The sequence below is a fragment of the Bufo bufo genome, chromosome 4 (genome assembly GCF_905171765.1).
Source record: "Bufo bufo chromosome 4, aBufBuf1.1, whole genome shotgun sequence".
NCBI lineage: Eukaryota > Metazoa > Chordata > Amphibia > Anura > Bufonidae > Bufo > Bufo bufo.
The window spans coordinates 300974579-300999505 of NC_053392.1; the positions used below are offsets into that span (position 1 = coordinate 300974579).

Below are 24927 nucleotides of genomic sequence, written 5' to 3' on the forward strand. Positions count from 1 at the left end.
TAAGCTTCATTAATGCAATTCCTTTTAATTTGCATTACTGAAATAAATGGACTTTTGCTCGATATTCAAATTTTTTGAGTTTCACCTGTAGTTTGACCCTGGGGCCAGTGCATTGCTTTCCAAATTTCCTCTTACAGAACAATATCTGAGTTAAGACGGTGTGTACTCCTGCTGTATGCAGTCACAAAAAGTATACATTTCCAGACAGGCTTAAATAAACAAGAATAGCACAACATTTCTTGTAACGTAAGCCAAATGTGCAAGTAGAGGTATGTGTATTTGTAACAAGTAGTATAAAATCTTCCTATAGTCCACAACGGACCCCATGTAGGCAGTGTACAAAGATGACTTTCTTGTTTAACTGCTTCTTGTGGTCAGCTGCTAGCCACATGGCAAACTCAGCTCTGCTGCACCGACAGATTCAGCCTACTTCATCTGTATAAAGTCACACTGAGCACATGCACGGTGCTACTCATTTCAGCGAAACAGCATTCCTTTGTATTCGTCACTAGTAAGTGTGATGTACAGAAGGACTTCAGCCTCCCATATCACTTCAGTCTCTACATACATTCATTAAGCTGTGGCATTTGCGCTTGATAACAAATGACAATGGCTGGACTGTTTCATCAAAGATCATAGACCCTGAGTTGCAAGATACAGATGTAGTAAAGCTGAGTTTGTCGTGTAGCACAGCTTACATTTGCTAACATTTTGACATCGGTTTTGGGCATAAAAAAGTTGCATGACTCCTTTTTGCGACTTTTGAAACATCTGTAAGAGAATATTTTGTTGCACGCGGGTTTTCTAGGCTGTCCTCTCCTCGCCACTTGGGAGTGGGGGTGACGGCCGGGCTGGGGCTGGGATTTCAGCTCCTGCAAATTTACTATCCTTTATGCCTGAAAACAGGCATCAAAGAGGAGTGAGAAGTAATCCAGTCAGGGGCTGGAGAAGCTTTTACTCCAGGCACACGAACTGCTGGAGCTGCGCCTATTTTATGACAAGGCACACGCCTCATCATAAATTAGACAAATCCTCTGGCAGTGCAGGGGGGTAACACAGACCGTCTTTGTAAATGACCCCCAATGTTTTCTCTGTAGTTCTACATAGGAAAATGGGTAAATCTTACAAAGTACAAACGAAAATGAATTTCTGCTGTAGTACAGCCGTGTGGGGACCTCATGCATGGAGGCAGCATGCCTTGCCTGTTCCCTACTTTGCTTCCGAATAGTGAATTTCTAAGGCATCCATAACCCTGTAATACCACAGAGAGCAGCCTTATGGTCATCTAGAGCTGTGATGGCTAACCTCCGGCACTCCAGCTGTGGTAAAACTACAACTCCCAAGATGCACACTTGCTTGGCTGTTCTCACGACTCCATACAAATGAATGGAGTATGCTAGGAGTTGTAGTTTCACCACAGCTGGAGTGCCGGAGGTCAGCCATCACTGATTTCTATATAGTCTAGATCAGGCATGCCCAACCTGCGGACCTCCAGCTGTTGCAAAACGACAACTCCCAGCATGCCTGGATAGCCTACAGCTATTAGGGCATGCTGGGAGTTGAGCATCCCTGGTCAAGATAATACGGCTGTGTGCCCATGAAGGAGCAGTGCTATGACTTATGTTGGGATCCCTTCACATACACCCAGCGATCCGGATCACTTTGCCTTAGGCGTGGTGTAGAGAACTCCAGAGGAAAACTGAAGCTAGAACTGACCCCATAGTTTTCTATGGGATCATTCACATACATATGATGTATTGTATCTGATGTTGGATGTCATATAGCCCAGGGCAGAAAAATGCTGCATGTGCAACTTGAATGGGTCCGTGATCCGTCCGCACCACCACAAAATAGAGCATGTTCTATTTTTTTGCAGTGCGGAGGCACAGAACGAAATGCCACTCCGTCCCTCCGCTCCGTATCTTCTGGATTGCGGACCCGTTCAAGGGCCTGCAATACAGGCAGGGCTGGCACACGGTTGTTTGCATGAGGCCTTAGTAAGGGTATGACCACTTGGCATGCTTGCAACATGACCCTGCTGCCTTCGATTACTGCGCAGCTGTGGCGGGTTCTAATTAAAGTAATTATGACCGCATTGTTTAGCCGGTCTATATTGGCAGTGGTCACGTAGTATTGCGGGTGCCGTTCGGTCATGAACAATACAGACCGACTAAATAGTGCAGTCATAATTAGTTAATTAGACCTGGCTGTGGCTCATAAGGCTGCACAGTACTTGAACACAGCATTGCCGTGTGACAACAGTGACATGACCACCCTGTGTGGTCGTACCGTAAGTGACCACCCGCCCAGTTCTCCACTACTGCTACTGTTCTGAGTTCTGCCATTGTATTCATGAATCAATATACTGGTAAAGAGCAGAGTCGTACGGTAGTATACTGTAGATAATGCATGCATACTATACTGAGCCATAGATTAGGTTTTAGTTAGAGGCAAGGGTGGGTATGTTTTTGCTGTCATTCGCCTCTTCTCATCTGTATGCATCTCATGCCTTAGGCTGACTGGAATGTATGTCTGTATATTTTCTTTGTATGTGAATACTGTACAAAGTGCTGCATGAAAGCATCCTTGTGTATCATATAAGACTGGCATTTCATGCCTCTGGCTAATAAAGGGAAGGCATGTTACTAGTAACTAGGCTCGTCATATTTAAAGGGACATGATAGAATTTTTCACACAGGAGGCATCTTAAGAATAACTGAGCTGGCAAATGTACAGAATTTTTTTTCAAAACTGATTGCCCATAAGTGGGAACATCCAATGCCGTCTCCCCTTCACTCGCGTATCTGTAAAAGGGACCAGTCAGACATGTCTATTATAGTACCTATTTATGCTCATCTTAAAAAAATTAAAAATGCATAATTTTTTTCTTAGAACTCTGCATTGTACCCTTCCTCTGTTATTCCTCCCAGAAATGTATGAATAAATTGAAAACTGTGTGTTACCAGTTGGAGGTATGTCCCTTCACACGAGTGAGTCCCATGTATCGGACTCCAAGGAAAATTCCAAGGAAAATCAGAATTTTATCAGAATTTCACTCATCACTCCTTGTAAATCCCATATTTCACATTCCTTTACCCTTAGGCCCCTTGCAGATGAGCGTTCCTCCCGCAGCGAGTCCGCATCGCAGCACGCGGCCTGAACTCCCAGCACTGATGGGATTCACATAGCATTATATTGATTTATGATGCAATGTAATCCTTACAGTTCTGGAATGTATTAGATGACACTGACATAATGCTGCCAGTGTTATCCAATACATTCCAGAACAGTAAGGCCTCTTTCACACGGGCGTTGTGGGAAAAGGTGCGGGTGCGTTGCGGTAACATGCACGATTTTTCCGCGCGAGTGCAAAACATTGTAATGCGTTTTGCACTCGCTTGAGAAAAATCACGCATGTTTAGTACCCAAACCCAAACTTCTTCACAGAAGTTCGGGCTTGGGATCGGTGTTCTGTAAATTGTATTATTTTCCCTTATAACATGGTTATAAGGGAAAATAATAGCATTCTGAATACAAAATGCATAGTACAATAGGGCTGGAGGGGTTAAAAAAAAAATAATAATAATTAAACTCACCTTAATCCACTTGCTCGCGCAGCCGGCATCTCTTCTGTCTTCTTTTTTGCTGTGTGCAGGAAAAGGACCTGTGGTGACATCACTCCGGTCATCACATGGTCCATCACATGATCCATCACCATGGTAAAAGATCATGTGACGGAACATGTGATGACCGGAGTGACATCACCACAGGTCCTTTTCCTGCACACAGCAAAAAAGAAGACAGAAGAGATGCCGGCTGCGCGAGCAAGTGGATTAAGGTGAGTTTAATTATTTATTTATTTTTTTAACCCCTCCAGCCCTATTGTACTATTCATTCTGTATTCAGAATGATATTATTTTCCCTTATAACCATGTTATAAGGGAAAATAATAATGATCGGGTCCCCATCCCGATCGTCACCTAGCAACCGTGCGTGAAAATCGCACCGCATCCACACTTGCTTGCGGATGCTTGCGATTTTCACGCAACCCCATTCATTTCTATGGGGCCTGCGTTATGTGAAAAACGCACAAAGAGGAGCATGCTGTGATTTTCACGCAACGCACAAGTGATGCGTGAAAATCACCGCTCGTGTGCACAGCCCCATAGAAATAAATGGGTCAGGATTTAGTGCGGGTGCATTGCGTTCAACTCACGCAATGCGTTTTTGCTTTCACACAATTAGCGTTTGGTCAATGTTTAATTAGTGACGTCCATCAGTGATTGTGAACAAAAACCAGAATTGGGTGCAGTTCTTTCAATTATACTTCTCACTATAGGCTCCACTTTTGGCTCAAAATCACTGATGGAAATCACTGATTAAGGCCTCTTTCACACGACAGTATGTCTTTTTCAGTGTTTTGCGGTCCGTTTTAAACGGATCCGTTGTTCCGTTTTTTGTTTCCGTCGTGTTTCCGTTTCCGTTCCGTTTTTCCGTTCCGTTTTTCCGTATGGCATATACAGTGTACAGTAATTTCATAGAAAAAATTGGGCTGGGCATAACATTTTCAATAGATGGTTCCGCAAAAAACGGAACGTATACGGAAGACATACGGATGCATTTCCGTATGCATTCCGTTTTTTGCGGACCCATAGACTTTAATGGAGCAACGGAACGTGATTTGCGGCCAAATATAGGACATGTTCTATCTTTAAACGGAACGGAAAAACGGAAATATGGAAACGGAATGCATACGGAACACATTCCGTTTTTTTTGCGGAACCATTGAAATGAATGGTTCCGTATACGGACCGTATACAGACCGCAAAAAACGGCCCGCAAAACGGAAAAAAAAAACGGCCGTGTGAAAGAGGCCTAAGGCTGGGTTCACAGGGGCATTGCGGGTGACGTACGGGAAAAGACGCTGGTACGTTGAAGGAAAATGCGCGATTTTTCCCAGCAAGTGCAAAGCGTTTTAATGCGTTTTGCACGCGCGTGAAAAAAATCTGCATGTTTGGTACCCAGACCCGAAGCCGGACTTGTTCACAGAAGTTCAGGTTTGGGTTAGGTGTTCTGTAGATTTTATTATTTTCCCTTATAACATGGTTATAAGGGAAAATAATAGCATTCTTAATACAGAATGCTTAGTAAAATAGGGATGGAGGGGTTAGAAAATAAAAAAAATAAAAAATAAAAAAATTAAAATGTAACTCACCTCATCCAGTTGTTCGTGCTGCCCGGTTCGTCTTCTTCTTTGATGACCTGGGAGGAAAAGTACCTTTGGTGACGTCACTGCGCTCATCACATTGTCCATCACCATTGTGATGGATCATGTGATGGACCATGTGATGAGCGCAGTGACGTCACCAAAGATCCTTTTCCTCCAGTTCATCAAAGAAGAAGACAGAAGAGAAGTTGGGCTGCGCGAACAAGTGGATGAGGTAAGTTAAATTAGTTTAACCCCTCCATCCCTATTTTACTGTATTAAGAATGCTAATATTTTCCCTTATAACCATGTTATAAGGGAAAATAATAATGATCGGGTCCTGATCATCTCCTAGCAACCGTGCGTGAAAATCGCACCACATCCGCACTTGCTTGTGCATGCTTGCGATTTTCACGCAGCCCCATTCATTTCTATGGGGCCTGCGTTGCGTGAAAAACGCACAATATAGAACATGCTGCGATTTTCACACAACGCACAAGTAATGCATGAAAATCACCGCTCATGTGCACAGCCTCATAGAAATGAATGGGTCCGGATTCAGTGCGGGTGCAATGCGTTCACCTCACTCATTGCACCCGCGTGGAAAACTCGCCCTTGTGAAAGGAGCCTAAATGCTGACTATGTGAAAGTGGCCTAATTAAGAAGGGTGTGCTAGGGTGTGTAAGTTTGGTACATTTTACTGTAGCTTACTTTTATTTAAGACCGATGTATGAAATGCTGGTCTTAGCAAACTGCCTCCTGTAGTCCTTGCAGATACCTAAAGACTGTTAAATGAATTGAGGAAATAAAAACCATGAAAGATAAGAGTTGACATCAGTATTGTCACCATTGCATGAGCTTTAGTGAAGTCCACATGCCCAAACAAGCCTGCAGTCCTATGTCACGAACTCATCAGCCTAGATTGGGGTTGAAACAGTAAGGCCTCTTTCACACGAGCGTCACGTGTGAGGGCCGGATAGGATGCGGGTGCGTCGCCGGAAAATGCGCGATTTTTCCCCACGAGTGCAAAGCGCTTTAATGCGTTTTGCACGCGCGGGAGAAAAATCGGCATGTTTGGTACCCAGACCCGAACCTGGACTTCTTCACAGAAGTTCGGGTTTGGGTTAGGTGTTCTGTAGATTTCATTATTTTCCCTTATAACATGGTGTGAGAGAGTGACTGGAAAAGTAGTAGAGAATCGTTATATTTCCCCTAGGTTTCTTTCGTATACCATGTACTATGCTACAGGAGGTGGATATCTCAACTAGGAAACCTGGGTGAGATATCAGAAATCCAGGAAAAGATGGTCTGCTTTAGCAAAGCATAGTTTGCTGAGGACTTTGGTAAATTGTGTTGTCGGGCCTGGATTTCAATGGAATGAGGATGCAGGTTGGTAGCGGGGCTCCTCATTCCCTTCCTGTCCAGAACAGGTTTCATATAGAGCTCTCAGCCAGGTGATGGAGCTCAGCTCATTTCTGGGCTATAAAGGCTTGCACTATGAGCATGTCTGGGTGGGGGCAGGTTGAACTGACTGGCTTTCACCATTGCTGCTGAAGTCTGTGCAAACAACAAAAAGGACACTGAGTTTATTTTGAATTGTGTCGTGTGGCTGGTAGTAGGCCGCCCGTATAGAAAGGGTGATTTTATGTTTAGTTAGTGCTCAGCCGAGCAGGAATTTATTTTGTATCTTTGCCTGAATGTAAGGGCCTTATATTTTGTTTGTGGACGAGAATAAAGAAAACAGGCAAACCCCTGTGTGAACTGTGCCATTGTGTCACTGTCTCTGACTGCTGTGCCTACTACTATTGAGCTGATCCCCACAATGGTTATAAGGGAAAATAATAGCATTCTTAATACAGATTGTTTAGTAAAATGTCTATTGAGAGGTTAAAAATAATAAACAAATTTAACTCACCCCATCCACTTGGTTGCATAGCGGATCTCCTCTTCTTTCTTCAGGACCTGGCTAAAAGACTAGCCTGTGCCAGTCACTTCACTGGTTGCCCATCCACCACAGAATACAGTTCAAACTTCTCACCCTCACCCACAAAGCTCTCCACAGTGCTGCACCTCCATATATCTCCTCCCTCATTTCCATCTACCACCCTACTCGTGCTCTCCGTTCTGTTAGCGACCTAAGATTAATAACCTCCATAATTCGTACCTCTCACTCCCGTCTTCAAGACTTTTCTCGAGTTGCACCTACTCTCTGGTAAACTCTGTCCCAGAATACTAGGTCAATCCACAACTTCTCCACCTTCCAACGTGCCTTAAAAACACCTTTTCAGGCAGGCTTATCAAGCTACCTAAACTGACTATTCCCCGACTAAACCTCCCCCCACCAACTTCTCTGGCCTAAACTCGATCCTCTAGTAGTCCCAAACCCGAAGCAGATCGGCCGGCACCATTCCTTCAATAATGGCTTCAATCCTACTTATCACAATCAACTACCTTATGTGTCACCCCCAATTCTCATAGATTGTAAGCTCTTGCGAGCAGGGCCCTGACTCCTAGTGTTTCAGTTGCATATTATCCAGTTATTTTTGTTTTGTATATGAACCCTATGAACTTGTAAAGAGCTGCGGAATACTGTGGCGCTATATAAATACATTTTATTATTATTATTATTATTATTATTATTAAAGGACCTTTGATGGCGTCACTGCGCGCATCACATGGTCCATCACCATGGTGATAGACCATGTGATGGATTATGTCATTCTATCTTCATTCAGCAGGACCTGCGCTGACGTCACCCCGCTCACCACGTGCTGAGCGCGATTACGTCATCAAAGGTCCTTTGGCAGGTCCTGAAAGAAGAAGAAAGTAGAAGATGCCGGCTGCACGAACAAGTGGATGAGGTGAGTTAATTTATTTATTTTTTTAACCCCTCTTGCCACATTTTAGTAAGCATTGCACTCACGCGGAAAAAATTTGAGCAACGCAATCGCAGTCAAAACTGACTGAAATTGCGTGAGCACTCGCACGATTTTACCTGATCGCAGACGCAACGCATCCGGACCTAATCCGGACACGCTCGTCTGCAAGGGGCCTAAACCTTCTGTCCCTGAGCATCACTGAGGTGTTTCTGACACACAATTTTTGTCAGTGTCGAAGGCTCCATTAGGGGCCTATATTGGATATTGGATTAATAAAGGAAGACAAAATACAGGAGCATGCAGAAAATGCCAGGCTCAGTGAAGGAAACCTGACATCCACCATTATCTATATATAAAGTGAAAGTTTTTTGGTATGTTTGTCCTTCAAAGGCTCCTATGTGCATTGCTAATTTAATTGAAACATGGTACATACGCAGGGGCATTGCTAGGGTCTCAAAAGATCCGGGGCCCAAGCCCCAATGAATATTGCCCAGTTCTCTAAATCGCCTCCCAGGAGATGTCTCCTCCAATGTAGATCTTCTCTGTCATCATCTTCTCGATTTGGTCCATACAACATCTTTCAGCTGCCTCGTTTCTGCAGAGTGTGTCACAGAAACATCTTAGCTTCCTCACATTTCTTTCATCATCTCCCAACCTGGAGTCCCAACTGTGTCATCCTGCTGCTCACTGTGCTACTCAATACCCCAAATACTATCCTGAAGAAAAATGAGTGCCCCCATAGTAATAGTGCTCCTCATAGTCCCACCAATAGTAATTCCCTTCCAGAATGCCCCCATTAGTAATACTGCCCCTTACAGTGCCCCCAACCGTGATAATGCTCCCCAAGAGTGCCCCCATTATTAGAAGAGCCCTCCAGTATTAATAATACCCTCACAGAGCCCAGAGTACAAATAAGGCTACCTATTGTTCCCCCAGTGGTAATAAAGCTTTCTACATACCCCTCAGTAGTAATAAGGCCCCCATAGTGGTCTTAGTAGAAATAAGGCGGATCTATAAGTCCCTTTAATAGAGCCCTCAGTAGTAATAAAAATGCCTATAATGTCCCCTGGATTTGCAGTGCCCCCTTTAGTTATATTCCTCCCTCCACCATACAGCCCCATGTAAATAAGATCACACCATCTTTCCTGCCCCCTCCAAAATACAGTCCTATATAAATAACATCACTCCCCTCCCTTCAGATACTCCTACATACATTCCCATGTAAATAACACTATTTCCCTGCCATAGAGTCCCATGTAAATAACATCACATCATCTCTCCAGCCCCCTCCAATATACAGTACCATTTAAATAACATCACCTCCTCCCCTGTCGCCTTTAACATACAGTCCCAAGTAAATAATATCACCCCCTCCCTAGCCGTATCCAACATGCAATCCCATGTAAACATCACACCCTCAACATTCAGTCCCATGTAAATAACATCATTCCCCCCACCAGCCACCTTCAACATACAGTCCCATATAAATAAAATTGCCCCGTTAACATTCAGTCCCATGTAAATAACATCACTCTCTCCCACAGTCGCTATCAACATGCAGTCCCATGTAAATAACATCACTCACTCCCACAGCCCACTCTGACATACAGTCCCGTGTAAATAACATCACTCCCTCCCACAGCCACCTCCAACATATAGTCCCATGTAAATAACATCACCCTGCCCCAGCCCCCTCCAACATTCAGTCCCATGTAAATAACATCACCCCTCCCACAGCCGCCATCAACATACAGTCCCATGTAAATAACATCACTCCCTCCTATAGCCACCATCAACATACAATCCCATGTAAATAACATCCCTCCCTTCAGCCCTAACATACAGTCCCAGTTAAAAAAAAAACACAACTCCCAGCATTGCTCTGCCTCTCCCTTCACTTACCTCTCCTTATGTAGCAGACATCACCACAGCTTCTTCCCCCAGGTCTTCTCCTCTTCACTGCCATCCTCTCCTGCATGGTGACATCATTGTAGGTCCTTAGGACCTATTTACGTCTTTTTTCATGTGCTATTAAATATAAAACTTCACTTTTATTGGTGTCTTTATTAAAACTTCTTTAACAGAAAATACTGGAACACATTAAAAATCTCCAGTGGTCACAGATCATCTCCTAGATTAGAAGTTTGCTGCTCTTTATTATCTCTTACAGCAGCACATTTGCTAGTCTCTCCCAGCTTCAATCTTCGTGCTCCAGCTATTTGCCTGTGTTTCTACACTTGCTGTCTCGCTGTGCTAGCTATAAATTTACTCCTCTTGAGAAGTTCCCTCACTGCTAACCACTGTTACTAAAATCACACACACATAGAGACCCTGCCTCCCGACATGTTTCGCTGGACACCCAGCGTCTTCAGGGGATCGTGCAGGTCGTCCACTCCCTCCCTTTGGTGCCCCAACTCAGAAGAGGCCCATCCAGGAGGAGGACTAAAAGATTTTATTGTCAGGGCCAGTATTTTGCTAGCTGGGCCTCATCTGAGAGAGTGATCTTTACTAGACACAGGAGTGGGGGTTGCACGGGAGTTGGGGGTTGCAAAGAAGCCGCTGGGGGGGGAGAGCCCATTCAAAAATTTGCTGGGGGGCCCATTTATATCTTGTTACACCACTGTACATATGCTCTTCATGATATAACTTAAAATACTGGGGAGTTGTAAAGTCCACCAGACAGGATTCTGAAAGGTTCTAATAAAGTAATGGGTTTTTGATGCAGCGTACACTGCTGAGGCCCTGCTTCTCACTCTGCCTCTCATCCCATAGCAACCAATCACAGCACAGTTTTCATTTTTGCCCATAGCAACCAATCACAGCATCCTGAAATTCAATCCGAATTTCAGGATAAATTCGATACGCCGCAAAGGCAAAATTAATTTAACCAGAAATTGTGCAAAAAAAGACAAAAACAAAAATACTTACCTCATCCATTTGCTCGGGAAGGCCGCCCACCACCATCTCGGACGAAATTCCGTGCACGGTGACGTATGACGTCACCATGCCGGCTGGCGTGATGAAGTCATCTTGACCTATGCGAGATTTCGCCCCAGACCTTCAAGCAAGATGGCAATGGCCGGCCCGGCAACGTCATTGCACCCACTTCTTACAAAGAAATGCGCTTCATGACAAATTATTTCATCACGAAGTGGATTTTTTTTGTGAAAGTGAAGCAGCCTAATCGAATTTTACTTCGCTCATCTCTACTTACAACACTGTAGACCTATGTTTACCAACCTGGAGCTCTCTAGTTGTTGCAGAACTACAACTCCCATCATAACCTGATGGCTACAGGCTGCCGGGGCATGATGAGAGCTGTACTTTTGCAACTGTTGGAGAGCCACAGGATGGTAAACATAGGTCTACAGTAAGGTAAGAAGCGCTGTAGCATACCTCAACTTTTGAAAAAGCCAAAGAGGAACAATAGCAGCTGGGCCGTCTTAGTGTCCCGACACAGTATTTATACCCCCATAGAGCCCCTACACAATATTTATGCCCTCATAGTGCCCCCACAGTATTTATGCCCTCATAGCGCCCCCACAGTCATCATGCCCCATTGTGCCCCCACACAGTCATGCCCCCATGGTTTCCCCTACACAGTAATCATGCCCCCAAAGTGCCGCCACACAGAATTTGCCACCATAGTGCCCCCATACATTAGTTATACTCCCATGATACCCCCTGATGGCTCCCTGTTTCACTATTGCATTCAACTGTCTCTGCAACATAAGGACACCGAAACAGTTGAAATTGGGACATACCTCAGCTGTCCTGGGATCAAGGGACAGCCGCCAAAATCTAGAACTGTCTCAGCGGATACGGAACGGTTAGGAGGTATGTTGTAGTAAAATGAAAGCTGTGTTGTGACTGTTCTATATGGGCAAAAATGAAAGCTGTGGTGTCCTTGGACACTATGGGCAGCAAACCGATAGTATTTTAGATGGTACACACAGTGAGATGAGAGGCAGACTGAAATGCTGGGGGAATGCAATATCCAACAGGTTCTACACAGAGGGGAACTCCCAAAACAGGTGCAAAGATCTTTCATCCATGAATGAGCACCTGAGGCAGTAGCACGTTTTGCTAAGTTTGCAGACATGACCAAAGTGTTAGGACGGATTCAATAGCTGTTGGCCGAATGATAATCTGTCTCTCATTTCTCCCTCACAGCTCCCCCATACACATCGGCTTGGCTGAACATGTATGTGTATTTAATGGGGGAGAGGAAAAACTTGCTGCCAGAGACTTCTGGCAGTGGCTTATCTCCCAGGGGAACAAAAGGATTGGGAGCTCCCCATAAACATTAAACTATTGGGCATACCCGCCAAGAGCAGCAGGTACAGCCAACATTACTCTAATGTGTATGGGGCCCTATGAAGAAAAAAATACATGATCTAAAAAAACATAATTTAATTATTTAAAAAATGGTGATATTTTCTTTAACTCTAATTGCGCCAAAGACCAAAATAAGGTCTATCAGGCACCGCTTACATATCACGGCTGCAGCGTAGATACGTTTTTTTTTTTTATTGCTGCTAGAAGGGAAGAGCAAAATGGGAAAGATATGCAGATGTGAACGTAGCCTAATTCTTGCAAAGTTTTGGCATCTGCGTACAGTCTGTCTTTTGAACCTGTCAACTTTTCTCCTGAAGGATTTTGGCATGGGAAATCAATTTCTTTAGTCTGCTTTGTCTCTCTCAGGATTCTATAAGATTTACATGCTATGGTAACAGGTCATGGGGGATAAGTGGCTGCCAGACATGCATGTTAAAGAGAGAATCAGAACTGAATGTGTCTTTGTCTATGGTCATCTTGTCTGGTATAAATCTCAGGTATAGCATATTCCCTATAGACCTATGTAAAGGAGTTGTCAGGATTCACTGTAAAAGAAGCCCAAATCTTCCTGTTCCTTTTTGCGTTTAATTTTTTAAAATATTCCATTTCATTAATATTACATTTATTTCTTGATGAATGCTGCACCTATTTACAATAAATTCATTGAGCTGGCCATACGCAGGAGAATTGCCTTTCGATTAGAAGCTTTATTCATTAGGGAGTCTCTTCATGATGCCACTTGTATTATTGAACTCATAACTCCATTAGGCCTCTTGCACACGAACGTTGTGCATCCGTTCTGTGCATTGGGGACTGCAATTTGCGGTCCCCAATGCACGGGCAACGTCCGTGCGGCGGCTGGGATGGATCAAGATTCATTCGACTTCAATGAGTACGTGATCCGCCTGCACCACAAAAAAAAATAGAAAGTTCTATTTTTTTTTGCGATGCGGAGGCACGGACAGAAACACCACGGAAGCACTCCGTAGGGCTTCTGTGGGGCTCCTATCCGTGCTTCCGTTCCGCATCTCCGTGATGCAGAGTGTGCACGGTGCCCGTGTATTGCGTACCCACCGTATGCGGGCTGCAATATGGCCACGGGCACACAATGTTTGTGTGCAAAAGGCCTAATAAAAAGGATCTGCCATTTCTGGAGATATATTGTATCAATGGACAAAAGGTCCAAGAGATCCGAGACCATTGATGAGAACAGGAGGTCTACAGTCCAAGGCATTGAGACATTTAATCTAAGACACAATCAAACATTGGGGCAGAAGTCTCCAATATTTTTTTTTTTTTTAAATAGTTAAAACAACAAACATTACTCACCCCCCTGATCCTATCTCTGCTGTTCAGCTGCTTCAGTGTCTGCTTCTCTCCACTTCCTGGTCTCAGATTCAACCCAAAAGAAATGGTGTTGACTGCCCTTTCAACCAATAACTAACTGAGGTAGATTACTATTGTGACAGCTGCTGGAACCAAAACTGATCACAAACACAAGGGAGAGGTTTCTGAAACTCCCATGCATTTTAATTAAGACAAAATGTGCACCATGTTCACATCCCCACTGCAAAGTGCAATGGAATAAGTACATTAGTGGAATTTGAGGTCAAGCTACTGAGCTCCACACATCCTATTTTTTGGTAAATTTCTTTTTTTACATGTCATTAAAGAGTTTTCTGGGACTATCCTTTTAGGATGGGCTGTAGTCCATTTTCTAGATCATGAACACATGTTATAAGTAAGTTAGGTTTCCAATTTAAAAAGTAAAACAAACTGTCAGTGTACACACAGCCTGTATGGTGTCAAATAAAGGTCCTGTAGCTCTGCTTAATGAAGCCATAGGCACTTTGAGGGTCATTTATAAAACCAATCAGATTCCAACTTTCATTTTGGAAAGCTACTTTGGAAAATGAAAGGAGTAATATGATTGGTTGCTATGGGCAACTTAGCCAGTTTTACTTTACACCAGTTTGATAAATGACCCCCTGTGTGTTCTGGACATATGGTGTCACTTTAATGCACCATATAACGTAGATGTTCTCCCTTAGAAGCAACATTTCCTGTGCAGAACGACCCTGTAATATGACCGTACAGCAGGGACTCATTGAATTCTATGGGTGCTGCATTACTGCTCTAAAAGATGGTTACTTATACAATTACAACTATTATACAAACTAGGAATTGGAATAGGATGATACCATAGTCGAATGTCAGAATAATGTCAGTTTGAGGCAAAATACTTCCCTTGTTAACTGACTCTGACATCTGACTCTGACTTTGATATCTGACCACTCAGATATATATTTTTTATTCACAGTGAAATTATCTCAAAAGCTAAAGCTTAACTGTTATTGCTATATCAAAAAGAAAAATATTTTCAAATAGCCAGCACTAGGGCCCGTTAAATAATGATAATTAAAATTAGCAACAGATTGCGGATATAGGTTAATATACAGGAACACCTATAGTGTTAAGGTGGATTTAGACACAAGAATAACACCAAACAAAAAATTCAAGATGGGGAAAATACTTACAACAGTCTAACTGAATATATTAAGGAACACCAGCTAGGGCAGATAAAGGAAGTTTAAACTACGATATAACTTTTATTGTGATCGTTAAAAAGTCTGGGAGTACCAGCTATTAAAAGGACAAACAACTAAAACACTAAAGTCCCAGGGGGGACAAAATAGTACCAGAGGTTCCAATCAAGAACAGGTAAGATAATAAGCAAGTCAAAAACAAAGGAACAGTCTTACTAATTGATGCGCTTGAGGACCATCCGGTAACTGTACAGCCCGAGGGGTGAATGGCAATTGATTGTAAGTCACTCTGTGCGAGGCAGCTATGGCAAGTATCTATCCCTAAAATAAACCCTGAAAAACGAAAGCCGGGGGAGGGAAACTGTGAAAGCCCTGCCTTACTGAACAAAGAAATGCCCCAAACAGGGCAACACTATCTGGATGTCTGACCCTATTAGATGCAATATCCCTCAAAATGCCTTATAATCTAGTTTGCAGTCACTTGGGGACTATAAGAGCAATAGTAGTCGTACTTCCAAAATATTATAGAGGATGCTGTGCGTAGGTAGCAGTCGGGGACAGCTGTCCCTAGACACCCCTATATAGCGGGAAGGGGGCTAATTTGACCCTACCTATCTACACAGAGCATCCGCCCCAAAATGGGCGACCCCGTCCGGATGCCTGTCCCTAGTCCGGGCGGAATCCCTGAAAGACCCTATAGGAAAGTTCCCGACGTGCCACGTTTCATATAATACTCATCAGGAGAAATATACCAAGGGCTTGGTGTACAAATCCCCTGTGCCCCATCGTATGCAAATCTGTTCCTGGGCTGGTGGGAGGCTACACATGTTTTTGGTGATGACTGCATGGGACCTCTGGATTCGATTGGGCTGTGGGCGCGGTACATTGATGATATCTTCATCATCTCGCATGGGACCAAGAACACCTTTGAAACATTTGTTAAGGGGCTCAATCTCAACCAGATAGGGCTACGTTTCACTTTTGAGTCTGACTCCATATCTCTACCCTTTCTGAAGGTCTTTATCACTAAAAAGGAGAAGGGTGAACTGGACACTACTGTATATAGGAAACCAAAGTCTACCAATTCCCTTCTGAGGTGGGAGAGTGGACATCCGCTCCCACTGAGAAGAGGTATCCCTAAATGGCAGTATCTGCGCCTCAGAAGGAATTGTTTCTCCAAAAAAGAATTCCTTTTTCAGGCTGCAGACCGACGGCAAAGGTTTCGACAGAGAGGTTACCCTGATAAGGTCCTCAGAACGGCCTTTAGGTCAGCTTTGCAGGCTGATCGAACTTCTCTGCTTACACCAAAACCTAAATGTGCACAAACTAATCAAACTATTTGTCTCATAACGACCTATGACGAAGCTTCCAAGCCGATTCGTGATATTGTGGGGAAAATACTGGCGGATCCTCACGATGGATCCTGATCTTAAGGAAGTTGTAGGTGATCACCCACATATCACATATAGGCGAGGCAGGAGCCTGCAGGACAGACTTGTGTATAGCCAGTTTACTCCCGTGCTCATGTCCGGTAGTACATGGCTCCGTAGTAACATTCAAGGATGCTACAGATTTAGTGGGTGCATCACCTGCAAGTATATCCAAACTGTTAAGACGTTCCAGAGTAATGTGACTGGGAAGAGGTATACCATCCGTGATTTTATCAATTGTAGATCTCGTGGGGAGGGGAGGCGATTGGGACAGAAGCATGTTGCAAAGGGAAGCTCGCTGGATTTACTATCTAAAAACTGTGGCTCCGTTAGGACTTAATGAGCAGCTGTATTTCAGTTGCTACGTATAAGCCATGTAATTCCACTGTCACATACGTTTGCCTGTTGCATTTCGGCACCCTCGTCTCCCCCACACCCCTTCCCTTAAGGGAGGTACCCAATTCACTGCTTGATCCCATTGTCTATCCATTTATAAAATTGTAGCCTATTGACTCCTTATTGAGTCTACCGAATCCATATACAGTTGCAAGAAAAAGTATGTGAACCCTTTGGAATGATATGTATTTCTGCACAAATTGGTCATAAAATGTGATCTGATCTTCATCTAAGTCACAACAATAGACAATCACAGTCTGCTTAAACTAATAACACACAAAGAATTAAATGTTACCATGTTTTTATTGAACACACCATGTAAACATTCACAGTGCAGGTGGAAAAAGTATGTGAACCCCTAGACTAATGACATCTCCAAGAGCTAATTAGAGTGAGGTGTCAGCCAGTGAGATGAGATTGGAGGTGTTGGTTATAGCTGCCCTGCCCTATAAAAAACACACACCAGTTCTGGGTTTGCTTTTCACAAGAAGCATTGCCTGATGTGAATGATGCTTCACACAAAAGAGCTCTCAGAAGACCTACGATTAAGAATTGTTGACTTGCATAAAGCTGGAAAGGGTTATAAAAGTATCTCCAAAAGCCTTGCTGTTCATCAGTCCATGGTAAGACAAATTGTCTATAAATGGAGAAAGTTCAGCACTGCTGCTACTCTCCCTAGGAGTGGCCGTCCTGTAAAGATGACTACAAGAGCACAGCGCAGACTGCTCAATGGGGTGAAGAAGAATCCTAGAGTGTCAGCTAAAGACTTACAAAAGTCTCTGGCATATGCTAACATCCCTGTTAGCAAATCTACGATACGTAAAACACTAAACAAGAATGGATTTCATGGGAGGATACCACAGAGGAAGCCACTGCTGTCCAAAAAAAACATTGCTGCATGTTTACAGTTTGCACAAGAGCACGTGGATGTTCCACAGCAGTACTGGCAAAATATTCTGTGGACAGATGAAATGGAAGTTGAGTTGTTTGGAAGAAACACACAACACTAAGGGCCAGATTTATCATTAGCTCAAGTCAGAATAATGGAGTGAAAAAGTCGCAAGTTTTTGCTCAATCCCTTAAACTGCGCAAAAATTTGCGACTTTTATTGGCTCTGCACTATGCTCGCCAGTTTTCTGAAAGTGGGCGTGTTTTCTTATGTAAATGAATATCTAGACAGATTTACTATTGCGACTATTTAAAAAGTCGCAAAAAAATGCGCAATTTCACTCCAGTGAGGACCATGCTTATCTTATGCGACTTTTTAATAGAACATGTGACTTTTCCGTAAAGACGTGCGACTTTTGTAAAGCTGCTAACTGACGGATAAACTGCTACCGTCAAACCACATTTATTACAGTCTTAAAGGGCCGATCATAAATCTGACTTGGCTAAAACTGACTTTAGCCACATGTGAAAGTGGAGTGAGCTGTCAGAGTAATGATAAATCTGGCCCTATGTGTGGAGAAAAAGAGGCACAGCACACCAACATCAAAACCTCATCCCAACTGTGAAGTATGGTGGTGGGGGCATCATGGTTTGGGGCTGCTTTGCTGTGTCAGGGCCTGGACGGATTGCTATCATCAAAGTAAAAATGAATTCCCAAGTTTATCAAGACATTTTGCAGGAGAACTTAAGGCCATCTGTCTACCAGCTGAAGCTCAACAGAAGATGGGTGTTGCAACAGGACAACGACCCAAAGCATAGAAGTAAATCAACAGAATGGCTTAAACAGAAGAAAATACGCCTTCTGGGGTGGCCCAGTCAGAGTCCTGACCTCAACCCGATTGAGATGCTGTGGCATTACCTCAAGAAAGCGATTCACACCAGACATCTCAAGAATATTGCTGAACTGAAACAGTTCTGTAAAGAGGAATGGTCAAGAATCACTCCTGACCGTTGTGCACGTCTGATCTGCAACTACAGGAAACGTTTGGTTGAAGTTATTGCTGCCAAAGGAGGTTCAACCAGTTATTAAATCCAAGGGTTCACATACTTTTTCCACCTGCACTGTGAATGTTTACATGGTGTGTTCAATAAAAACATGGTAACATTTAATTCTTTGTGTGTTATTAGTTTAAGCAGACTGTGATTGTCTATTGTTGTGACTTAGAAGATCAGAACACATTTTATGACCAATTTGTGCAGAAATCCATATCATTCCAAAGGGTTCAAATACTTTTTCTTGCAACTGTACCTCCATAGTGAAATCACTCAGGTAGTGGGAGGAATTTCTCCCCTGGTTATAAACACGCTACAGTGTTTGGGGTTTTTGAGCATTTCCTCCCATTTAGGCCACTTTATTTCAGTTATTTCAGTTATTTTTCTTGATATGTTCAGAATGTGCCATTGTGTACTGCTGGTAGCATTCTGTCGCACCTGGTAGCCTGTGTCACATGGCCTGTTATAGGTGGGGCTTACAGCCTTATCATCTCTCCCACTACCTGAGTGATTTTACTATGAAGGTATGTGGGAGCTTGGCTGTAAGTTGTATCTTAGCACCTCTCAGACTGTGTTCACACACCGTAGGTAGTCTAGTGGTAGGAACCCATGCCACACTGAGATACCTTGACGGTGGTGCAAAAGGGCTCCGATGTGTTCCTGACAGTAATACATTGGCTAAAGTCTCAGTTCTTAACATCAGCTTGAGGGATTAGCCAGTGTTGTCAGTTGCATATCATTGTGGTGCACCTTTCGCAGTGATTTATGTACCTAGAGCTCCAACCTGTAATAGCTGCAGGTAATGGTTACTATTTTCTACCTAAAGCCTCCTACCACCTAGGTTGAACAGAAGGTTTGAAATATGCTAGCTAGATGACAAGCTAAAATGGTGTTTGACGTCTGACTTTCCCCATGGGTCAAAGTAAGAATGAGTTTCAGATACATTGTGTTAGCTAAATCACGTAGACAAAGAAAATCACCCCTCAGTAACAGATGAGCTGTTGGCTCAATGGTACGTTTTATGTCTCACACATTGTAAGTTCTGGGTTCATGACCTGCTAGCAGACAAAAAAGGAGGGAAATCTTTTAAATAAGTAGATGACAAATTCAAATGATGTTTGAGTTTGATTTCTGACTTTCGTCACCTGTCATGGTCAGAATGAGTTTCAGATACACTATCTATTTGCATGCTAAATCATATAGCCAAAGAAAACCCCAACTAGCAATGTCTGAGCCTATGGCTCAATGGTAAGGTCTCTGTATCAGAGACGGCAGATTTTAGGCTGAAGACCTGGTAGGAAACAAGAAGAGCAGTAAAGCTTTTTTAAATACCCTAGCTAGACGACATGTAAATGATGTGTGACTTTCCTCTCTGGTCAGGATTAAGATCAGGATGAGTTTCAAATATACTGCATATGTGCTAGGGAGAAGATATGACCAAAGAAAATCTAACAGTTGAGCCTGTGGCTCAATGGTAAGGTGTCTGTCTCATATGTTGTAAGTTTTGGTTCCAAGACTCGCTAGCAGACTAAAAAAAACATTTTTTTTTTAAAAATAAGCCAGGTAGATGGGAAATTCAAATGATGTTTGACTTTGATATCTGACTTCCCTCACCAATCAGGGTCAAATGAGTTTCAGATACGCTGTATATTTGCATAAATCACATAGCCAAAGAAAACCCCTAAAGTATGTAAACCCATTTTGTACCCTTAATTATCTGAACCCCTATTGCAGCCTAATGTAAGTGAACCCCCTATTCCAACCTAAAGTGAACCCCTTATTGCACCCTAAAGTAAATGAACATCTTATTGCATTGTAAATTAAGCAAATTTCTCTTTTTTGTTTGCTAGTGGATCTTAAACACAAAACTTGCAACATATAAGACAGAGGCTATATAATTGAGCTACAGACTAAGGCTACTTTCACACTGGCGTTTCTGGGTCCGCCTGTGAGATCCGTTTCAGGGCTCTCACAAGCGGTCCAAAACGGGTCAGTTCAGCCCCAATGCATTCTGAATGGATGAGGATCCGTTTTGACTTAGACTTTTTTTTGAAAGAATAATGCAAACTGATCCGTTCTGAATGGATACAAGCATTTGCATTATTGGCGCGGATCCGTCTGTGCAGATACAGACAGATCCACACCGAACGCAGGTGTGAAAGTAGCCTAATCTGCTACTGCACTGGGATTCCCTAGCACAGACACAGTGTATGTGAAACTCATTCTGATCTTAATCTTGACCAGAGAGGAAAGTCACACCTCATTTGCATTGGTTGTCTAGCTAGGCTATTTAACAAGGCTTTACAGCTCTTTTTGTTTGCTACCCTGCTGTCTGTGATACAGAGACCTTACCTTTGAGCCATAGGCTCAGCCATTGCTTGGTTTTGGCTATATAATTTAGCATACAAATAGATAGTGTATCTGAAACTCATGCTGACCTTGACAGGTGAGGAAAGTCAGACATCAAAGTCAAACATCATTTGAATTTGTCATCTACTAAGCTTATTTAAAAAATGTCCCTCCTTTTTTGTCTGCTAGCAGGTCATGAACCCAGAACTTATATGTGTGAGACATAAAACTTACCATTGAGCCAACAGCTCATCTGTTACTGATAGGTGATTTTCCTTGTCTATGTGATTCAGATAGCACATACACAATGTATCTGAAACTCATTCTCGCTTTCACCCATGAGGAAAGTCAGACGTCAATCACCATTTGAGCTTGTCATCCAGCTAGCATATTTCAAACCATCTAGTCAACGTTTACTGCTTATTTGATTAGATATTAAGGCAAAAAAACATATGTTTGGGTATTGAGTAGTCAGATTTCAAAGTGAGATATCAAAGTCAGAGTCAGATATCAAAGTCAAACGTCAGGGAGCAAAGTCAGACATCACAGTCAGATCTCAGGTGTCATAGTCAGATATCAGAGTCAGATTTCAGTCAGTTATCAGGGAGAGTATTTTGCCTCAAACTGACATTCTGATATTTAAGTCTGATATCTGATCATGTTCTTAAATAAGCACTGTAAGCAAGTAAATGATCATATTTACTAGTCAATGATCAACTTTCTGTAACTATAACTCATACCGCTCATTTGTGATTGATTGTTTTGTGCATTTACACATAGTAATTATCATTAATAATGAAACCTTCAAACTCATAATGATAATTGCTGTGTATAAACTGGCTTCAACTCAATGTCAAAGTTGATATTTTCAAGGGTGTTGTTAAAGTACACAAGGTTTCCTGTATTCTGAGAAGACTGCAACTGTTTTCCATGATGAAATGGGCAGTTATCAGAAATTTGATGACAAATGGATTTTATTTTCTGCCTCTTGCCATAAACCAAATGAGCAGAAGAATATCGTACATAAAGATTTCCTTAAATAGAAAAATTCTACAAAAAAATCTTAAGTATCATGGCTAACCTGAAGTATGTCCAAACACATGTCTACATAATCCAGTGATAACAATAAATCATTTTTTTTTTAGTGTTCCTCATTCCATTTACATTCACTTATTTATGCTATATAATCAAGTTAATAACTCACAACATATATACAGGTTTATCAGTTCAAGCCACAGAAAAGGCTCCTAAAACATCTAGGATGGCCCAAAATATTTATCAAGAAGTACACACGCATTTATGTGCACTATCCTACAATAATGATTCCAAATTCACATGGCAAAAAATTTCTTATGTACTTTTTTGGGTGCAAGTCCACTTTTGTTTAATCAATTGTCATTTTATTAAAGTTTATATGTCATTAGTGACCACCCTGATTAAAAAACTGTTTTTCTATTGCCGATCTGAGGCTCTGTTCCTGAGTTATGATATTTTTTCTTTAAAAAAAAACGTACTTCTTTCCCACTGCCTGGCCCTGTCAATCAAAGCAGCAAGAGAGGATCTGGCCAAAGAAATGAGCAGAGTTTTGGTGCAGCAAGAGCAATGGTGCCCTCGTTGCAACAAAGGCCTAATTTGCATATCTTTTTTTAATATAATTGTGTTTTTATTAAAGTATTATTGAAATTCATAATACAATAGTATCATTATACTGAGTATTTTTAATTATATTTCTGCAAATAATACAAATATCTATACATTAAGGAAGAAGAGAAAATATACGAACAACTAGTTACTGGTAGCAATGTCATCGAAACAGTAACAATGGATCTAAACGATAGACCAACAACTATCTGGCACATTAAAATATTACATCATATCTCTTGACCAGTATATAAATGGCATTGGCACGTTTTATCCGACAAGGCAACGAGAAACACATACTAGTGAAATACAACAAGACTGGACACAAAAGGGATAGACACGTAGGGGGAGGGATAAGAAAAAACTTCTAGAGAAGTGTGTCAGCATAATCATCGCAGGGTTGCCATATTCGGTTAAATTTTTCAATCTGATCATTTATGGAAGCTGTAAGATATTCCATTCTTCTGACCTCTAATATACTGGCCAATATACACTGGCCAGTAAGTCTAAGTGAGTAGGTGAGTCTGTCCTCTTCCAGAAACTAGCGTCTAGCTGCGTTAATATATGTAAAATCAATGTCAAAACGTGTTTTTTCAGAGGTGTAGGAGGCATATTCAATAGGTAGAATAAGGGATCTAAGGGGAACCTAATGTCCAATAGCTGGAATAAGAGATTCTGAGTCGATTTCCAAAATGGGACCAGTAGTGCACATTCCCAAAAAATATGTATGTGGGAGCCCACCCCTTTTTCACATCTCCAGCACCTATCCAAAATATTGGAGTCAAAGTGTCTCAGTAATTGTGGAGTATGATACCAGAACATTAGTATCTTGTAAGAATTCTCCTTGTGGGTAGTGCAAGTGGAGGATAGTGCAGCTCTCCTCCAAATCAGCCCCCATTCTTTTAAGGAAATAGAACGGTCTAAAATCGACTCCCACCTGGACATATATGAATGTTTATTGGTTGTGGAAGTAGAGGATGAAGACAGTATTACATAGATCTCAGAAATGAGTCCTCTAGTTGAATTTGAAAGTTTGCATAGTTTTTCAAATGCCGTCGGTGTGGAGACCTGTGATGAGCCAAATAGGCTAGTAAGCAAATGTCGTATTTGCAGGTATTGATAGTTGGCAGAATCTGGCAACTGAAATGAGGACCTGAGTGTTTCAAATGGCAGCATTTGCAGGTTTCTATAATCGACCACATCGGCGAATCTGAACAACTTATTATAGAACCATAGTTTGAAAAAAGATGCATGCATACCTATCGGAAATAAGGGGTTAAACAAAAAAGAGGTCATATAGGAGTTATCAGAGGCCAAGTGAAACCGTGTTTTGCACCTGCGCCATAAATCATATGTAAAAGACATTGGCCCCAACAACTGTGGTAGTAACGTAGATGGGATAGGTGACCACAAAAGAGAGTTGGGATGTATAGGCGCCATCCACAGCTTGTCATGGTCTTACCTGCTTGCTGCTCTCCTTCGTTTGACATGTGCTGGCGGCCATCTTGGTTTCTGGGTTTCTTGTAGCTTTCCACCCTGCGGCTCCTCCTTCCCCTGGGAGGAGCTGGATGCCTAGCTCATATATATAGGAGGTCTGTGGCTTCAGTTCCTTGCTTGGTCCTCTTGTGTTCACATGCTTCTAAGACTGCTGCTGCTTCTGGTTCCTGATCCTGGCTTCGTCTGACTACCCTGCTGGTTCCTGATCCTGGCTTCGTCTGACTACCCTGCTGGTTCCTGATCCTGGCTTCGTCTGACTACCCTGCTGGTTCCTGATCCTGGCTTCGTCTGACTACCCTTCTGGTTCCTGACCTCTGGCTTCGCAAAGACTCTGCTCGGTTTCACCATCCGTTTGGACTTTTTCTTTACAGCTTTATTTTCAATAAAGCCTTCTTATTTTCACTTATCTCTTGTTGTACGTCTGGTTCATGGTTCCGTGACATTAGGACCAAGCCATGAATTCTGACGGTACAGGGCCATCCTCGCTACCCACGCTGGTTGCCAGACTTGATCAGCAGGATCACCTGTTGGGTCGGTTCGCTGTGGCGTTGCAAACCCTGCTTGAACGCACGGCTCATTTCGCTCCCGTTGCCGATGGGTCGGTTGTCGCTCCTGGGCTCGCTCCTACTGCCGCTCCGGTTGTTGCGCCAGAGTCTACCCCGACACCTGTTGTTGCGCCTGCGGTGTTTCGGGGTATGACCGGT

General features: G+C 42.7%; 1 protein-coding gene across 1 annotated transcript in view; it reads left to right on the plus strand.

Annotated features, from left to right (window-relative positions):
• Positions 1-24927, plus strand: part of NT5E (5'-nucleotidase ecto) — a 162765-nt gene that overhangs the window by 783 nt on the left and 137055 nt on the right. The gene's annotated exons all lie outside the window — the stretch shown is intronic.